The sequence below is a fragment of the Protopterus annectens genome, chromosome 8.part1, assembly GCF_019279795.1.
Source record: "Protopterus annectens isolate FY-2018-M chromosome 8.part1, PAN1.0, whole genome shotgun sequence".
Lineage (NCBI taxonomy): Eukaryota > Metazoa > Chordata > Ceratodontiformes > Protopteridae > Protopterus > Protopterus annectens.
The window spans coordinates 373,281,162-373,297,546 of record NC_056742.1 but is presented as its reverse complement, the minus strand read 5'-3'; the positions used below and the strand labels follow the sequence as shown (position 1 = coordinate 373,297,546).

General features: G+C 37.7%; 1 protein-coding gene across 1 annotated transcript in view; it reads right to left on the bottom strand.

The window, feature by feature from the left end:
* ABCC12 (ATP binding cassette subfamily C member 12) overlaps positions 1–16,385 on the bottom strand; it is a 1,155,696-nt gene that overhangs the window by 826,221 nt on the left and 313,090 nt on the right. The window lies entirely within an intron of this gene.

Below are 16,385 nucleotides of genomic sequence, written 5' to 3'. Positions count from 1 at the left end.
TCTACCTTATGCCCACTATGTGAGGGGGTAGCTTCTTTATGTTTTCAATCCTGAAGTGGAAAGTGTACAGTAAAATAATGAATGAAATGAATAATGAATGAACCTAACGACAATATAATAATAATAATAATAATAATAATAATAATAATAATAATAATAATAGTAACAACAATACTTGATCAGAGAAAAGTACACTAACCTTTAGGTGTTTGCTTTAAGGGCCCAGGGGTGGAAAATGAATTGAGCCTACGTGTGCCTGCAGATACAAAGCTGACCTCCAGGCTTGTTAAATGATGATATTATTGTGAGTAACCAGCTACTGTATAGACCCAACATAAGACCATTGTTATGTCTAAACATGACTTATTCTCTAGGCATTAGAAGGGAAATGTTAAACGTTAACCTTTAGATACCTTCCTAGCTGACATTAATGGATGATCCCAAGTATATAAATGTATACCTCTCTATTTATTACAGTTCAGGTGATGGCTGGCCTTGTAGGTAAGAAGAGACACATAAGGTGTCATTTTAATTTATTAGGCTGCATCAAACGCATACTATTTGCACAGATGTAGATGTTCTTCGTGTTTCACTGTTGCAGTCATCACACATGGGTTATCTGCCTGCAGGAAGCCCTCAGTCGGCCTGAATACCAGAGACTTAGTATTTAAGGTGCTAGTCATCTCAAATATTATAATGAAATTATGGGGTGATATATATTAACCTGCTGCTGCTGTAGGGTGCTCATGCATGATATTCCTGGTTCACTGCTATTCAACTGCACATTTGCTATCATTGCATCCTAGGACACTGAACTTGTTTGAAAAGAAATGGTCATATCAAATGATATATTAGTGTTATTGTGTTTTCAACTGATGGCTGAAACACACCAAATGTTAATATACAGACTTGAGCTACAAGAAAATGGGTTCCTATTATATAATCGAAGATGCATTCCTTTGCATCTTGATCAAACTTAAAAGCACAAAACAGCAGAATAGAGAACAGCATATAAGCGATTTCTTTCCCTGGGAATTACTAATTCTTTTACTTTGCCATTTTCCTCACTGTAGTGCAATCTTGGAGTTATTATATTTAAGTAGGGGGGGGTTTGGGGGGTGAAGTACCCCACTTTATGTGATACTTTAAATTATTTATTTATTTATTTATTTTTGTGGAACAGCGATTTTTTTTCCATGGGAAAAAAATCGCTGTTCTAAGTGTTCTGGATTGTAAGCTTTCTTTTACATGGGGTCGATAAATCAGCATTGGCTTTTTTAAGCATTCGCTGATTTAATATAGATCCAAGAAAATAGCTGCTGCATTAATCATATTACAGTCTCTTTTTACATCTTCAGAAAACAGTACCACTTTTAAGAAGATGAAATGAATTAGGAGGATAAAGTCCTCAAATCATGGGCTCATATTAAATATTACTCTACTTCACCTAAACGTTAATAGACATACGGATTTTGCATCAACATGGATTTTATGAACAGTTCTGTATAATAGGAAGTATAAAACTATAATGTCTGACTGAGTGCAATCCTCAATAATTAATCAGAAAATCAAAAATTACATGAGGGACAGGGCAAAAATATAAGAAAATTAGGGATGTTCTGCAAACTCAGGAATAATGCCAAAAAGGACAGAGTACCAGAATAGAGTTTCTGCCATCTTGCTCCCACTACCTCAAACTGGCCTGTTTTCTTTACCCTGGAAGTGACATTGTCCCAGGGGGTGGAGTGCACCGAATTCAGTACGTTGCAGCACTAAGGTACTGAATGTCAGGGTGTCATCCTGAACTAGGAAGACATAATGAGACGTTAAGATATTCTGTGCTAATGACTCTCATTACCTATTCTCAGCTTAGCACTAACTTTCCCAAGGACTCAAAAGGCGAAGTTGTCCAGCATCAGGTACTGTTGGTTTGGTGGACAGAGAGTTTCGTTGTTTTGACATCTGTTTATTTGACTATATTTAGTCATCTTTAATCAACTACATTTGGTCGACTATACAGATAGTCGACAGGTGTGCAAGATCAGTAATCCCTGAGTAGGGGAATATTCCCTTTTCTCCAGGGATTGTGTGATGTTGGAATTAGTATATATAATTAGTGAGGGTATGGAGGGCTGGGGGGGTGTTGTTTATGTTTTTTTCTTTTAGGTAATATTTTCATGCCCTGAGAAGGAACCTTGGTGCATGATTATTAGGAAGTCAGCATTTCCATTTTCAGTGTAGATTAGTTTACCTTCAGGATGTAGATATTTGTATTAGTCGACCAAATGAAGGTAAATACCAGCATCACAGATCTACCTTTATGGCAGCTGCGGTAATGCAGGCAGGGTTATGCCACTGCTGTTTTTAAATAATACCAGCACTTACAGAAATGTCTTCAGGTCTAAAGTCTAGAATTATTATGAGATCATTCTACCAATGCTCCTTGGATTTTGTGGGTTTCCAGAAGAAAGAACTTCAACTGCCATGCCTTGGATACGTCTTCTACTTTGTGTTAGTTCTTTATTTTTATTTTATTTCCTTCCTTGAACATAAAACATGTTGCAGACCTTATTCATAAACAAGTCCACCCTCACTTACAGTAGCCCTGGACTGTAAGTATTGAAGATATGAAAACACACTGGCCACAGGCACCCAGGAGCAGAATAGTCTTCTGTCTTCCACATTTCATTAACCACAACCTTTGTTTTTGTGGCTTTCAGCTAGGTCTAAAGCAAATCATGCACCTACAGTGTTTTCTACCCCATATAGAGACTATGCAGCTTGGTCAGATATCTTTCATTGGGACTGTATCCAGTTGCATTATTAAAATAGAGAATGTCCTTCTACAATATGTAGTCCACTCATTTCTTGAAAAGGGTGTATGATGCAATATTCCTCATAATGAAGCTATGCTGCCTTTAAATGCATTAAATGTAGTTCATAAAACATGTTTATTTTACAGGCAAGGATGTCTGGAGTAGAGTTAGAGGGTTCACAGCTTTGCTAAAAAAAGAGAACATCAACCCTCCTCTTTTTTTAAAATCTCATTATATTTGAGACTAAAATATGCTTTCTTGCATTCCTTTAAAATTGCTTACTTTTTAATGTGCTCTAGAATCTCACCATTGTAGACTTGTAAATCTATCTCCCTTCCAGTCTTCTAGAGCCCTCTCCACTTACAATACATTACATTACATTACAAAAGTGAGATGGTGGAAAAACAAATTACCTACTTAGCCTTTGCTGTCTGTATAGCTATTATGATGCACCTTCTCATCCCAACACCCCTTCCATTCCTTCTTGAAGGACTCTATGGTTTTATTCTTCCACTTTTCCATTTATCCACAACTCTTTCTGAGTAAAAATTCTTTCTAAGCTAAACTTTGTTTCCATAATGTTGTAGGCGTGCCAGTTCCTGCTTTGTCTTCTTCATGTTGAGCTGGTTTCCATTACGTTGCTCCCTAAGTATCTTCTGAATCCACATCCTTCCTCCCTGCCCCTGCCTTTCCTGCAGTGAAAATTGATTTAGCTCTAATACCCTCAATGTGTAGAGCTGCTCTTCCATTCCTACAGTCCTACTGTGTACCTGCTAATTTGATTTTGCCACTAATACCATACCAAGGTGTTTTACTAATATGTGCTTTCTAGCGATTCTCTATCCAGCTAATACTCCACTTTGTGATGACTAGAGCATACATGAAACACTTTACAGCTTAGATGTCACCTCTCATCCAGGTTTGCCAGTCTCCTCAGGTCCCTTTGAAGGCCTTCTGCTTCCACTTTTCCTCTGATTACAGTGCCATATGCAAATAAGCTGTTGCTGTTCTCAGCACACTTTACAAAGTCTGGTATGAAGATGCCAAAATGTATTTATCCCAGGACTGGCCTCTGTGGAACTATATGTAGTACTTTTATTTTTGTTGGTAACCCTATTACTTACAATTTGTTTTCTGGTAGCCAGACACCCTTCTCCCTATTTAGTCATCTTCTGTCCTACTCCAAGTCCCAGCAATTTGCCAACTAGTTTCCTGAAAAAGACTGCTTCAAAGGCTCTACTAAAATCAATGTATACAAGTCTGTGTGGGTTTCATTTGTCAAGTTCCAGTGTAACTTAATTGTAAAACTGAATCAGTCTGGGACAATTATGACATGTCTTCAAACACATATCGATTCTTATCCTGCAGTTTCACAATAGGGGTGGGTAGGGGTGCTTTCACCCCTGCACAAAGCATCTTTAAAGGAGAACAATGTTTTTTGATATCTGCTGTTCTCCTGTAGTTTCACTATTTCTTTTTGTATTTCTGAGACTTATAGGTGTAAGGCTCAGAATTACAATAGGGAACCCTCAGAAATGTTTCATACGTTAATATGGTTTACTCATCTATAGTTCAACATCTTGGATTTCTTTGCTTGTTTGTCATCCACCTCTGCCCATGATAATCTAGACTCCTGTACAATTGCTGTTAGCCAGGAGTGTTTTTATTTGTCTCAGAACCACTCATTCTTACCAAGTATGATCTGTAGTGATTTGCCCTTCCCTATAGCTTACTGTTCTGCTGAGTGAATTCCTCTTTATCTAATACCTCTGCTATTTCATTATTTCTCTGAATTTTGTTGCAGGAATTCACCAGTCTACATCTGATAGATTAAATTCTCCTATCAATACAATTTTATGTTTCCTGACAAAAAAAAAACTTCTCCATTCCTTTACCAGACCTGTAGATCAATATCCAGTATGCAAACATTAGCTCTGAAGGAAATATTTGTTTACCAAATGTAACAATTCTGCAAATGTTTCCATTTATTTTAACCTTTTTTCCATTCATCAATGTTTAGTGAGAGTTCTTGCTGGGATGAACTGGTATTTGAGGGCTGATTGACTATAACACCCAGCTTGCAGTCATGGGCAAGCTTGGATAGTCATAGGTATGGATCTGTGTCTATGGCTTAGTGGTCAGAGGAGTGAATGCAAAAGGAGAGGTCTAAGCATTGAGTCCTGAGATACACCACTTGTTGTAACTACCTTTTTCTGCTATCTAAGATGGCACCTGCTGCTACCCTAACAATGTGTGTTCTGTCTTTTAGCCAGTTTGTTATCCACCTGACCGTGTAAGGGTCAATATTTAGTGCACTTTGTTTATTTACACTATTATCATGGGAGAGTGTGTCATTTGCTTTGGCCAGATCTAGATAGGCTGTTTGAACAGAATGATCACTATCTGCTCCCTCTGTGACCTTCTCTAAGAAGTTTATTAAACTGATCAGACATGATCATTCCTAAAGAAACATAAACTGCTGGTAACCAAGTTGAACAAGGTGTTTTTTTTCATTGTTCATGAAATCAGATATTTTCTATAGCCATGCAATTTAAACTAGTTAGGCTAATGACTTTATAGTTAATGGGGTCTGTTGAAGGACCACCCTAGTGAAAGGGCATTTCAAAGGTAGTTTTCCATGCTTCTAGGACATATCCCATGGTTAAGGTTAGGTTAAACAAGTTCTGGAAGGGTTCCAGCAAGGCACGTTTGGAGCTATTTATTGGGTAACCGTATAAACTGCCTGGACCCATGGAAGTAGTATTTTTGGTTTTAGATAACACAGTTTGGCATCATCTTTTATTATCTTAGGGTATGTGGCAGATTCAGAGATTTGTGGAGTTTCAGTGAGTGTGTTTTCAGTAAGGTTGGCATTGAATCTATCTGCTAGACTATTAACTATGCCTTTTAAGTCAGAGTAGGTGGTTCCATTTTGGACCAGTTTACTACACTTTTGGGTGTTATATTTTAATGTCCTAATGTAGCAAAACAAGTTATCCTTCCCTTTTGGTGCTAGTTTCAGTTCAAGTTTTCCTTTGATCTTCTTTTATTTCATTGCTAATATTTTTTGACACATTGTTTTTCATGTAGAAATTAGATTTGTTACCAGGACTGCAGATATTTTGTTTTCTCATTATAGACCTTATTTGTACTGGTAGACCACCAGGGTGCTTTGTTACCTTTATATTTGGTTTTAGTAGGGACAGTCAAATCTAAACAATTAAAGGAAAACTCCACATTAGAACTAAAAATCTGTATTTTTTTCTCTGTTTTGTTTTCAGAGCTGTTTTAATACCTCAAAATCTTATAGAATCTGCTTCTTTCAATATGTTTTCTGCAAAATGGCTGTCAATTCAGCTTGACATATCAGCATGATCTTGTTTTCCTTCAAGCCTTTCTGTTTCCCATAATCCATTTCAAGTCTGCATTATATGAGTCATGCTAGACAAAAGGAAGTAGTGGTGTATTCCCATTCCATTGACATATAATGGGATTGGTGTCACTCACTATCATCTTATATAGGTTTATAGGTTGGTACTAGGCTATCTGCCCAAAGGCATCTATAAGCCTAGCCAGAATGTGTTGGCTTTCGTCGCCCCCTTAGATTAGTTCCCTGTGCCTCTGTCCAGCAGAGCCACTGAAGTGATCCCCGAGGTAAACTTTCTGTTTCCCATCCACTCGTCAAGGTTTCTTCTGAAGAGTGTTAGCGAGGAGCTCTGCCTAATGTAGATTGGGATCTTGTTCCAAAGTATGGGAAGTCTCTGGGACAGGAATCTATCCCTCCAGCACGTCCTATTTATTGTTGTGGTGAGGTTTACTTCCCTAGAGCGTGTGGCTTGAGGGGATAAGGTTTTCTTTAGGTGGAGCATGCCCATCAATTCTGGGCTGGACATGGCCTTGTATGTTAGGCAGAGATCACCTCTGAGTAGGCAGTATACAACCGAGTACAACTAGAGTTTCTTCAGTTGAGCTGCATAGGGCATCTGTTTGAGGCCAGTGATCCTCTTGGTGAGGTACTTCTGTGGTCTTTCCAGCTGTTGCAGATGTCTTGTAAGGTACATCCCAAATGGGGCATTGTACTCTATGATGGGTCTGATGAGTGATGAGTAGAGGGGCACAATGACCTCTTTTGATCTGGATGTGAACCTTTTGTGATTATGTGGGCCACGTAAAGGGATTTTCTAACCACTTTGGCAATGTGATTATCAAAGGTGAGATTACTATCTACTTGGGTCCCCAGATCCCTTATTACGTCTTCCCTATTTAGGGGACTACCACTTATGTGGTAGTTTGTGGGTACTTTGTTTTTTCCAAAGGGGATGACTATGCACTTTTTGGCATTTAGCTTGAGGCCATGATTTTGACACCAGGTATCTGTCTCAATAAGACCCTTTTGGAGGATGTCTGTGTCAGCCGGAGAGTCAATTATAGCCCCTAGTTTGCAGTCATCTGTGAACTTGGTCAGCCATAGTCCTCCTGCCTGTACCTCTGAGACGTATATGCCGAACAGAAGGGGTCCTAGGACTGAGCCCTGGGGAATGCCACTTGTAACCGGTTTAGAGTCGGACCTAGCTCCTGCAACTCTCACCATGTGGGTTCTGTCCGTGAGCCAGTTGGCAACCCATCTTGTGACATAGGGGTTTATGTTCAGGCTGGTGAGCTTGTCTATAATACCAGAATGGGGAATGGTGTTGAAGGCCTTAGCGAGGTCTAGGTAGGCTGTGTGTACCACCTTTCCCTCATCTATAGCCTTGGTAACTGTCTCAAAGAAGTCCACCAGGTTTAGTAGGCATGATTTGCCCTTAACAAAGCCAAACTGGGTAGGGTCCAGTGTTTGGAGGTTCCCAATGTCTCTGTTAATGAGTTCCATGATGATGCGCTCCATAGCCTTGCAGACCAAGCTAGTCTGGCTTATAGGGTGATAGTTCCCAGGGTCTGTTGTGGTTCCACCTTTGTGGAGTGGAATAACCATTGCTGTGCGCCACTCTATGGTTATGTAGCCCGTGGAGAGGCTGAGTTTGAACAGTGTGTTTAGGTCAGGGGATAGTTCGTCTTTGAGCTCATGTAGGACACAGCCTGGGACACCGTCTGGTCCCATTGATGCTACGTTTTTGGCTTTGGAGAGGGCTGTTTTAACCTGAGTGTCTGTGATTTCAGGGACTCTACATTCTTCATTCTTCTGGTGGTGGTTATGGGCTCTTTTGGGGGTGAGAGGGGAGTGAAGTTTGCACTGAACCTGTCTGCCAGGATGTTGGCGATATCAGTCGGTTCAGTGTATTTTGTGCCATTCTGCACTAACTCTGAGCAGACCTGAGCATTGCCACTTAGATTCTTGACATAGCTAAAGAATGCCTTGTGGTTATCTTTAGCGTCCTTGGCAATTTTTCTTTCAAAGCTGGCCTTGGATGATTTTATGAGGGATCGTAGTTTCTTGCTGATACTGATCAGGGATGTCTTCCCTTCTTGGGATTTTACTCTTTTCTGTACTAGTTTCCTCCTTCTTATTGTATAGCTTGTTTATGGCAGGAGTCAACCAGACTGGTTTCCTTTTCTTGGAGGAGTGAGTCTTGGTTTTGCTTGGGATGGCACGATCCATGCATTCTTGTAGCTGCCCATAGAATGCATTAGTAAAGGATTTTGCAGCTTGGAGAGTGTTATCCTTCAGCATGGGGGCTTTGAAACTTTCCACCTCGGTCTAAAGTAATGTGAAGTTTGCTTTTGAAAAGTTTTTCAAAGTGGTTTTCTTGTCCGGGGTGTGGGCGAAATATGGATATCCAAAGTGATTTACTTATGGTCAGATCTAACCAGTGAGGGGTTGACCTCTGGTGTGAAACACCGGGCGCCCATGTTGGTGATGGCCAGGTCCAATATGTTGTCACCTCTGGTGGGAGTGTTGACCAGTTGAACCAGGATGTTTGAGTTTATAAATTCTAGGAAAAGTTGGGCAAGGGAGTTAGTACTTGAGTAGTTCTCCCAGTTAATGTTTGGGTAATTGAAATCACCCAATATTAGGGTGCTTGGTAAGACCTTTATATTTCCCAGTGTTTCCAGAAATGCAGAATGGGGGTCCTGGGACATGGTGGGTGATCTGTAGCAAGCTTCAATTTGAATTGCAGTTTTGCCCATTGTTAGTTGCATGTGGATGATCTCTGAAGCATCGTGCTGTGCCACTAACCTGGAGGTGTGGGTATCCTTGATGAATATGGATATACCCCCACCTTTTGTATTTCGGTTTGGGTTCTGTGGCCGAAATGTATGGTATGAGTTGTAGCCTGGTAGTGCTGGGGTGCTCTCTGGAGCCTTAAACCAGGTTTCTATTACTGCACATATATCAATTTTGTCCATACTGAGGAGTGCCTCTAGTGCGTGCATTTTGAGGTTTAGACTAATGACATTGAGTAGCATTACCCTCAGTTTTTTGTTACTTGTGCTATTTATGGTGGTGGGTTTGTATTTTGAGCCTTACCTAAAAAAGGCACGATGGGGTGGCAAGAGCCTTGGCCATTATTCGAAAGCCTAAGGGTGACAGGTGCAAGCCGTCTCTAGCGAGGCAGCATACCTGCTCTAACAGGATTGCTTCCTTTGTTTCTTGAATAGCCCTCATGTTTATGTGTCTCAGAGCTTGTCTTACAGTATACTAAGGAGTTATACAGCTGCAACTAAAATAGTATTCAAATTGCAGGCCTTTGTTCGAAGTATCTTTTTGTAGTCTGAGATAACTCAACAGTATCCTCCACCAGTCACTATGATAAATGTGTTGCTACTTTACAAGAATTACAAAAAAAATATTTTCTGACATTTCTGTAGATGTCACAGACATCTTGGATACTACATTTAAGTCATCTTAAAATGGAAAGTAGTATAAACAGCAAACAAAGATTAAAATGTTGCATTTCAATACTGTGAAGCTGCTTATTTTAATTTCTCAATAGATGTTACAATTGCCTTTGAACCACTGACTGATCTAATTGCTCTGTTTTGCAATGAAGGCATGGCTACATTGGGAACAGCTCTGAATTAGTGTAAGTTTTCTTTCTGTTTGCAATAAAGACAGAAGAAAACAGTTTCACGTCTCTGTCTTTTTTTTTTTTTTACAGCCGCTATTGTGCTCCTGACATCAGTGTGACTAATTACCCATATATGATTGTCAGCAGTACCTGACTACAGATTTTTCTGATTCTGGTACGTCATGCAGGTGCAGACAAATTATTCTGCATATTATGTGAGATTTAAATTTTAAAAAAAGTGGGTGTTTTTTCCCTTCCTTTGACTCCAAGGCAACGGAAAGGAAAGTTTTATATAAAGTACAAGCAGGTTTCTGATACATACACAATACTGGAACCATACTGTAGGGAGAAAAGCAACCTGAGAGTTGAGTTAACCTGTAGAAGGTAGAGTTTTCCTTTAAGTGGGAATAGAGCTCTGTTGCATAAGTAGTAGGTGAGGTGGCATTAGGAATGGCAATATTACAAGTAAATTTTGTGAGTTTACTATAGACTTTGAGTAAGTTTGTACATTTGAAATTCTTAAATACAGATGTGTTGACTTCAGTGCTGTTTGAGACTTTAAAAAAAAGGTCACAAGTTTATGGTAAGATTTAACCAGGGATAGAGGCAGTAAAGGAGTGGTACATTTGAGGGCTGTGTTAGTCTGGACACTGTCTAGAATGTGCTGTACTGTAGTTGGCTGGTTTACTATTTGTTCTAGGGAATTCCCATTTATTTGGTCCAGGAATCTCTGGACATGCGCAACTTTGGAAGTGTATGTCACCAGTTTATTCATAAATTGAAAGCATGCCTCATAAAGGCCTTTTTCATTATGGGTAGTTTGGTCAGTACATTTAGGAATCCTTCATGGTCCTCTGAGGATATGGAGGGTATCTATAACAGGTTATAAATCAATAATTTGTTTTGTTCATGATAAGATGGAGCTCCATGAGTTTAGTTTGTGGTTGTCTGAGAATCTTCCTAGAGGTGATGTTGTACAGCTTGAATCAAGCCTGAATGTAGGTTATTCAGAAAAGTCAGGTACGGAGGGAGTGTTATCTCTATAGTGAAAACAAATTTCAGTTACAGCACTAATATGGCCACATTCAAGTTGTAAGAGAGCCTGAAGATCAGGCAATTTAGATTTCTGGCATTGAGAAAAGCTATCAAGATGTATGATTTGAAGTTTGAATCAACTGTATTTTTCATTGTTTATGTTGGGATGTCCAGCAACTGGGCTCTATCTAAAAAGGCACTATGGGGTAGCAAAGGCTTTAGACAGTACACAGAAGCCATGGAAGGAGAGGTGAAGGTCACCCTTTGTGAAGCAAGTTGCACTGTCAGCTTATCTCCATCCCAAACTGACACAAAGTGAACACCCTTAGAATGACATCAGCTACTTAGTCAATTGTAACCAATTATCTTTTCTTTGTATTTAAGCAACATTTTGGATGAAGGTGGGATTCTACATAGGTCCTGATTCTTTCCTGCATTTGACACATGCACAGTGAGATTGAAGCTGTCTCTAAATATATTTCTCACCACTGAGCACCTTAAGCCTTTAAACTTTTATGGGTTACCCCAAGATAATAATAATTTCTGCCAGGTTGAAGGGACTGTAGAGCCATCACAACATCATGGATCCTGGAGCTGGTGAGACAGCTGGCTGTAACCTTGCCTCATCCAGCCCTGTAAGGATGGAGGAGTCAGTGTGCCTGACAATAGAGTCAAATGTTACTAGGACGTTTCTATATGTAGTCATGGAACTAGTGGTAGTAGACAGTTTACTTACTACACCCTGGTGACTTTATTATGTGAGTGGGTGAATTTCCAACAACATTTCAACCTTAATACTCAAGTGATTTTCATTGATAAGCATTCATAACTCCTTTCTTTTAAATATTTAGTAATATTGATTTTATTTATTTGTGTGTTTTTGTTAACAAATTTGTTGTGTTGATCCATACAGACCATTTCAACCACAACTCTACCATGAGCAGGTTATAGGTAGCAAAACAAAAAGCCACTAGGCTGTTAAAGTAATATAAAGTCTGTAAAAGATACAGATTACAAGATGCAAAGTTGTCTTTTTTTATCTCTGTTTATGTAATAAATACACAGACACAAAGACAAACATAAATGTGCGCCCACACAAATACACACACTTCAGTGTAACAACAAAAAATGTAACCTCATATATTGAACACAAAAATAAAAATCAACAACCTAATATAAACATAAAATGGAGCCAACCAAAGCTAAGTTTTTAGCTTTGCATTTATATGCTAGAGTTTCTTGCAGCAATGATAACTTCATATTTTATATATGTTATATCTTTATTCATTTACATATATGGTCCACTTGTTCCTTGTTTTGCTGTTGTACTTTTACCAGAATCATCAGTTAGGTTGAATGATAGGACATGCTAGCATTTATTGTTTGATTGGCTGTGAATCTGTATTTAAAGTCTTTTTTATGGCAGATATACCACTCTGATGAAGTCTTTGCAGTGTCAAGACAAAAGTGTTCAGTCTTCATTTGTTTTTATTACTTTTGTTTAATAAATGTGATGTAGTGGTTGGTCAGCTCCATTTTATCTTTTTTATTGTGTTTTGCTTTGTTTTCCTCTGTTTTAAAAATAAACTACCTCTCAAAAAGCAATACTCTTCATGGAAATCAAGTTTATAGAAAAACAATGAATTCATAGTAGAATGAAAAATTATTAAAATGTATAGAAAATAAAATAAAACATTGACAACAAGCAGTCAAAAAAGCATATCAAAGTCTAACAGTCTAAATCAGCTTAAATAAAAAAGTTAAAACAATAACTGAGCTACAAAAGTAGCAAATCCTAACATAACATTTTCTATACTACACACACACACACACATATATATATATATATATATATATATATATATATATATATACGGTTACACTTCAGAAGATCGAACAGCTGAAATATCGAAGACCATATGGTCAAGACCATATGATTGATAATTCAAGCCCCCCTGCACCCCCCCACACTCCCCTACTTAAATATACCAACTCCAAGATCGCACTACAGCAGGGAATAGGAAAATCTTCCACGCTGTATTAACATTGTAGACCGATCTCGGAGTTGGTATATGCTCCCCTGCATTACCATCTTCTTTAACAGTTTTTTTTTTTTTATTTTTGTTACAATTTCAGAAGTTCGATCTTCTGAAATATCGATTATATGGTCTCGACCATATGGTTTTCGATATTTCAGCCATTCGATCTTCTGAAGTATAACCATATATACACACATATGTATGTATGCATGTATGTATATATATATATATATATATATATATATATATATATATATATATATATATATATATACATATATATATATATATATATATGTGTGTGTGTGTATATAGACAGATCGTTATAATGACGTAGATATAGATAGATATATAGATACAGATATAGCTAGATAAAGATAGATTTAAATTAAATGGAACAACAAAAAAGTAACTGAGTACTAAAGCAGAAAACCACTTGAAGATAGTCCCTAAGGCAATTAATGTACCACACTGAAGTTATTCGGAAGCACTACTCTCACCTACAAAATATATACAACAAATTGGTTTGTGTGACACATGAAACATGTTGTTCTATATGATTAAGGAACTTGGTTTATGGCTTGCGGCTTTATAAGTTGTAATAAAACTCATTCTTTAAACCTATAATTCAAGATCTTTACAATAACAAAACCTATAATTCAAGATCTTTACAATAACAAAACCTATAATTCAAGATCTTTACAATAACGAAACCTATAATTTAAGATATTTGCAATAACATAACCAGAAATTCCATACATTCTGTCAGTTGCACCTTGTAGATATGTTTTTATTTACATAAATTCTTATAGCAAATTATGGTGGCTGAGTCATATGTGCAGTAGAAAAATACAATCTGGTAAAACAGACTTGGGAGAGACATTAAGAAGGCAGCTGGAGACATGGGCATCCATCCATCAGATGAATGAATTTTGTATAAGAAGACCTGTGACAGCCAGGCAAGTCAGGAAAAGAAGGCAGGGCAGTGCCTCTGAATTGTGACAGGTGGTGAGACTCTACACAAAACTATGATTCAATGTAAAAATGTAAGAAAGGGAGTCGATGATAATGTGGTGATGATGGTGAAGGTGATGATTATGGCAACTCTTAGTGCATGCAAAATATGTCTGTATTCTTGGTGCATCACCAAAATTTTATCTACACCCTTATTGTTATCAGTCATAATAGAATTCCACTAAAGAAGTAATAATTATTCGACTGATTAAAACTAAAGTAAAAGTTCCCAAGTGCACCCACAGAAAACAAAGATGTACACATCAGTAAAACAGTGCAAACCCTATAACCAAATGTACAAAACATGTACACACAAGAAACATATACATGTACATAACCATAAAACAGTACAAACCCTATAAACAAATGTACAAAACATGCACACAAAACATAGACACGTACATAACCATAAAATAGTGCAAACCCTTTAAATAAATATACAAAACCTGCACACACACACACACACACACACACACACACACACACACACACACACACACACACACACACACACACACACAAAACATACACATGTGTACAACCATAAGACAGTACAAATCCTATAAACAAATGTTCAAAACGTGCACACTCACACAAAACATATACATGAACACCAGCATAAAACAGTGCAAACCCTAATAAACAAATCTAAAATACATGCACACATACAAAACATAGACATGTATACCACCACAAAACAGTGCAAACTCTATATAGAATTGTACAAAATGTATAAACACACACACACACACACACACACACACACACACAAAACATAGACATTTACACAACCATAAAACAGTGCACACCCTATAAAGAAATGTACAAAATATGCACACGCACACAAAACATTAACACATATACAACCATAAAACAGTGCAAAACCTATAAATAATTGTGCACACACACAAAATATAAACATGTATGCAACCATAAAACAGTGTAAACACTATAAATAAAGATATGAAACATGCACAAACACAAAACACAGACATGTCCAGAACCACAAAATATGGCAAACTCTATAAACAAATGTACAAAACATGCATATGCAAACACACACACACACACACACACACACACACACACACACACACACACACACACACGTACACAAACATAAAAAAGTGCAAACCGTATCTACAAAATGTGCACACACATACACACACACACACACACACACACAAAATAGACATATACACCACCATAAATCAGTGCAAACCATATAAATAAATGTACAAAACATGCATACACACAAAACATAGACATGCATACAACCACAAAACAGTGCAAACCCTATAAACAAATGTACAAAATGAGCACACACACAAAACATAGACATGTACACAACCCTAAACAGTGCAAACCCTATAAACAAGTGTACAAAACATAGACATGTATACAACCATAAAACAGTGCAAACCCTATAAAAAATGTACAAAATATGCACAGGCACACAAAACATAAACATGTATGCAACTATAAAACAGTGCAAACCCTATAAATATTTGTACAAAATATGCCCATACACACAAAACACAGACATGTACACAACCATAAAACAATGCAAACCCTATAAACAAGTATACAAAACATGCATACACACAAAACATAGACATGTACACAACCATAGAACAGTGCAAACCTTTTACATAAATGTACAAAATGTGCACACACAAACACACACACACGCGCGCGTGCGTGCACACACACACAGAAAACATAGTCATGCGCACAATCATAAAACAGTGCAAACCCTATAAACAAAAGTACAATACTTGCACACACAAAATATAAACATGTGTACAGCCATAAAACAATGCAAACCCTAAAAACAAGTGTATGAAATATGCACACACACAAAACATAGACACATACACAACCATAAAACAGTGCAAATCCTATAAACAAGTGTACAAAACATGCACACACAAAACATAGGCATGTACACAACCATAAAACAGTGCAAAGCCTTTAAACAAATGTACAAATGTTGCACAAACAAACCTTACACGTGCACAATCATAAATCTTTGCAAACCCTATAAGAAAATGTGCAAAACATGCAAACACACAAAAGATAGACATCTACATAACAATAAAATAGTGCAAACCCTTTAAAGAAATGTACAAAACATGTACACACACAAAACCTAGACATGTACACAAAAAAGCAATGCAAACCAAATAAACAAATGTACAAAACATGCACACACATAAAACATAGATGTGTACACAAGCATAAAACACTGCAAACTCTTTAAACAAATGTACAAAATGTGCACCCACATACACACACACGCACACAGACACACACATACTCACTCACACACACACACACACACACACACACACACACACACACACACACACACACACACACACACGCGCGCAACATCATGTACACAACCATAAAATAGTGCAAACACAATAAAATGTATAAAACATGCACAACACAAAATACAGACATGTACA